The 4,802-nt window shown below is 39.9% G+C and overlaps 1 non-coding gene across 1 annotated transcript; it reads right to left on the minus strand.

Annotated features, from left to right (window-relative positions):
- Window positions 1-4,220: 4,220 nt before the first annotated feature.
- Window positions 4,221-4,327, minus strand: LOC112617303. The gene has a single exon (XR_003117889.1). It is a non-coding gene; the product is annotated as a U6 spliceosomal RNA (small nuclear RNA).
- Between the last annotated feature and the right edge of the window lie 475 nt (window positions 4,328-4,802).

The raw sequence follows: 4,802 nt of genomic DNA on the forward strand, positions 1-4,802 counted from the left end.
ACTCGTCATTTACATCAGGTATAACTCCCAATGCAATCCCTCCCCCCGCCCCCCTCCCCATGATAGGCCCCGGTGTGTGATGTTCCCCTTCCCGAGTCCAAGTGATCTCATTGTTCAGTTCCCACCTATGAGTGAGAACATGCGGTGTTTGGTTTTCTGTTCTTGTGATAGTTTGCTAAGAATGATGGATTCCAGCTGCATCCATGTCCCTACAAAGGACACAAACTCATCCTTTTTTATGGCTGCATAGTATTCCATGGTGTATATATGCCACATTTTCTTAATCCAATCTGTCACTGATGGACATTTGGGTTGATTCCAAGTCTTTGCTATTGTGAATAGTGCTGCAATAAACATACGTGTGCATGTGTCTTTATAGCAGCATAATTTATAATCCTTTGGGTATATCCCCAGTAATGGGATGGCTGGGTCATATGGTACATCTAGTTCTAGATCCTTGAGGAATCGCCATACTGTTTTCCATAATGGTTGAACTAGTTTACAATCCCACCAACAGTGTAAAAGTGTTCCTATTTCTCCACATCCTCTCCAGCACCTGTTGTTTCCTGACTTTTGAATGATCGCCATTCTAACTGGTGTGAGATGGTATCTCATTGTGGTTTTGATTTGCATTTCTCTGATGGCCAGTGATGATGAGCATTTTTTCATGTGTTTGTTGGCTGTATGAATGTCTTCTTTTGAGAAATGTCTATTCATATCCTTTGCCCACTTTTTGATGGGGTTGTTTGTTTTTTTCTTGTAAATTTGTTGGAGTTCTTTGTAGGTTCTGGATATTAGCCCTTTGTCAGATGAGTAGATTGCAAAAATTTTCTCCCATTCTGTAGGTTGCCTGTTCACTCTGATGGTAGTTTCTTTTGCTGTGCAGAAGCTCTTTAGTTTAATTAGATCCCATTTGTCAATTTTGGCTTCTGTTGCTGTTGCTTTTTGTGTCTTAGACATGAAGTCCTTGCCCATACCTATGTCCTGAATGGTATTACCTAGGTTTTCCTCTAGGATTTTTATGGTATTAGGTCTAACATTTAAGTCTCTAATCCATCTTGAATTAATTTTCGTATAAGGAGTAAGGAAAGGATCCAGTTTCAGCTTTCTACTTATGGCTAGCCAATTTTCCCAGCACCATTTATTAAATAGGGAATCCTTTCCCCATTTCTTGTTTCTCTCAGGTTTGTCAAAGATCAGATGGCTGTAGATGTGTGGTATTATTTCTGAGGACTCTGTTCTGTTCCATTGGTCTATATCTCTGTTTTGGTACCAGTACCATGCTGTTTTGGTTACTGTAGCCTTGTAGTATAGTTTGAAGTCAGGTAGCGTGATGCCTCCAGCTTTGTTCTTTTGACTTAGGATTGTCTTGGAGATGCGGGCTCTTTTTTGGTTCCATATGAACTTTAAAGCAGTTTTTTCCAATTCTGTGAAGAAACTCATTGGTAGCTTGATGGGGATGGCATTGAATCTATAAATTACCTTGGGCGGTATGGCCATTTTCACGATATTGATTCTTCCTATCCATGAGCATGGTATGTTCTTCCATTTGTTTGTGTCCTCTTTTATTTCACTGAGCAGTGGTTTGTAGTTCTCCTTGAAGAGGTCCTTTACATCCCTTGTAAGTTGGATTCCTAGGTATTTGATTCTCTTTGAAGCAATTGTGAATGGAAGTTCATTCATGATTTGGCTCTCTGTTTGTCTGTTACTAGTGTATAAGAATGCTTGTGATTTTTGCACATTAATTTTGTATCCTGAGACTTTGCTGAAGTTGCTTATCAGCTTAAGGAGATTTTGGGCTGAGACAATGGGGTTTTCTAAATATACAATCATGTCATCTGCAAACAGGGACAATTTGACTTCTTCTTTTCCTAACTGAATACCCTTGATTTCTTTCTCTTGCCTGATTGCCCTAGCCAGAACTTCCAACACTATGTTGAATAGGAGTGGTGAGAGAGGGCATCCCTGTCTTGTGCCAGTTTTCAAAGGGAATTTTTCCAGTTTTTGCCCATTCAGTATGATATTGGCTGTGGGTTTGTCATAAATAGCTCTTATTATTTTGAGGTATGTTCCATCAATACCGAATTTATTGAGCGTTTTTAGCATGAAGGGCTGTTGAATTTTGTCAAAAGCCTTTTCTGCATCTATTGAAATAATCATGTGGTTCTTGTCTTTGGTTCTGTTTATATGCTGGATTATGTTTATTGATTTGCGAATGTTGAACCAGCCTTGCATCCCAGGGATGAAGCCCACTTGATCATGGTGGATAAGCTTTTTGATGTGTTGCTGAATCCGGTTTGCCAGTATTTTATTGAGGATTTTTGCATCGATGTTCATCAGGGATATTGGTCTAAAATTCTCTTTTTTTGTTGTATCTCTGCCAGGCTTTGGTATCAGGATGATGTTGGCCTCATAAAATGAGTTAGGGAGGATTCCCTCTTTTTCTATTGATTGGAATAGTTTCAGAAGGAATGGTACCAACTCCTCCTTGTACCTCTGGTAGAATTCAGCTGTGAATCCATCTGGTCCTGGACTTTTTTTGGTTGGTAGGCTGTTAATTGTTGCCTCAATTTCAGAGCCTGCTATTGGTCTATTCAGGGATTCAACTTCTTCCTGGTTTAGTCTTGGAAGAGTGTAAGTGTCCAGGAAATTATCCATTTCTTCTAGATTTTCCAGTTTATTTGCGTAGAGGTGTTTATAGTATTCTCTGATGGTAGTTTGTATTTCTGTGGGGTCGGTGGTGATATCCCCTTTTTCATTTTTAATTGCGTCGATTTGATTCTTCTCTCTTTTCTTCTTTATTAGTCTTGCTAGTGGTCTGTCAATTTTGTTGATCTTTTCAAAAAACCAACTCCTGGATTCATTGATTTTTTGGAGGGTTTTTTGTGTCTCTATCTCCTTCAATTCTGCTCTGATCTTAGTTATTTCTAGCCTTCTGCTAGCTTTCGAATGTGTTTGCTCTTGCTTCTCTAGTTCTTTTAATTGCGATGTTAGAGTGTCAATTTTAGATCTTTCCTGCTTTCTCTTGTGGGCATTTAGTGCTATAAATTTCCCTCTACACACTGCTTTAAATGTGTCCCAGAGATTCTGGTATGTTGTATCTTTGTTCTCATTGGTTTCAAAGAACATCTTTATTTCTGCCTTCATTTCGTTATGTACCCAGTAGTCATTCAGGAGCAGGTTGTTCAGTTTCCATGTAGTTGAGCGGTTTTGATTGAGTTTCTTAGTCCTGAGTTCTAGTTTGATTGCACTGTGGTCTGAGAGACAGTTTGTTATAATTTCTGTTCTTGTACATTTGCTGAGGAGTGCTTTACTTCCAATTACGTGGTCAATTTTGGAATAAGTACGATGTGGTGCTGAGAAGAATGTATATTCTGTTGATTTGGGGTGGAGAGTTCTATAGATGTCTATTAGGTCTGCTTGCTGCAGAGATGAGTTCAATTCCTGGATATCCTTGTTAACTTTCTGTCTCGTTGATCTGTCTAATGTTGACAATGGAGTGTTGAAGTCTCCCATTATTATTGTATGGGAGTCTAAGTCTCTTTGTAAGTCTCTAAGGACTTGCTTTATGAATCTGGGTGCTCCTGTATTGGGTGCATATATATTTAGGATAGTTAGCTCTTCCTGTTGAATTGATCCCTTTACCATTATGTAATGGCCTTCTTTGTCTCTTTTGATCTTTGATGGTTTAAAGTCTGTTTTATCAGAGACTAGTATTGCAACCCCCGCTTTTTTTTGTTCTCCATTTGCTTGGTAAATCTTCCTCCATCCCTTTATTTTGAGCCTATGTATGTCTCTGCGTGTGAGATGGGTCTCCTGAATACAGCAGACTGATGGGTCTTGACTCTTTATCCAGTTTGCCAGTCTGTGTCTCTTAATTGGAGCATTTAGTCCATTTACATTTAAGGTTAAGATTGTTATGTGTGAACTTGATCCTGCCATTATGATATTAACTGGTTATTTTGCTCATTAGTTGATGCAGTTTCTTCCTAGCCTCGATGGTCTTTACATTTTGGCATGTTTTTGAGATGGCTGGTACCGGTTGTTCCTTTCCATGTTGAGTGCTTCCTTCAGGGTCTCTTGTAAGGCAGGCCTAGTGGTGACAAAATCTCTAAGCATTTGCTTATCTGTAAAGGATTTTATTTCTCCTTCACTTATGAAACTTAGTTTGGCTGGATATGAAATTCTGGGTTTAAAATTCTTTTCTTTAAGAATGTTGAAAAAATATGGAACGCTTCACGAATTTGCGTGTCATCCTTGCGCAGGGGCCATGCTAATCTTCTCTGTATCGTTCCAATTTTAGTATATGTGCTGCCGAAGCGAGCACCAGACTTCCCATTTTAACACGAGGTTCAGTTTAGAAAGATAGAGTGAGTTCAGGACTCTCAGAAGAAAGCTCTGAAGCCAAGTGCAATGACTACTGCTAAACCGGGGAAGGACAGGGGAGTAACAAGGAAGTTCCATCCCGTTTCTACTGCCCTTTCCTCCTTCTTCCCGCTTGCTGCACCTTGTTCCTCTTCTTAGTCCCTGTTGAGACCAGTTCATATGCCTGTAACCCGAAGGAAGTATGCATAAGGCCTGGTCATTTGTGAAACCCACCTCATAGATATTCAACGCATTTGGACTTGTCTCTTCTGTTGCTCCTGGAAACAACATGGGACAAATGTCTACACAACTCAGTGCTACAGGATGGGGAATTGACCGTGGATCTTCATATGAAGAGCATCAGTGGAGCCCCCACCTTCAATGTCATTGTTGCCATAACTGCCAAGATGCTAGGCCTGCTGATGGGCAAAGAAGGT

Source organism: Theropithecus gelada, unplaced genomic scaffold, assembly GCF_003255815.1.
Source record: "Theropithecus gelada isolate Dixy unplaced genomic scaffold, Tgel_1.0 HiC_scaffold_160, whole genome shotgun sequence".
Lineage (NCBI taxonomy): Eukaryota > Metazoa > Chordata > Mammalia > Primates > Cercopithecidae > Theropithecus > Theropithecus gelada.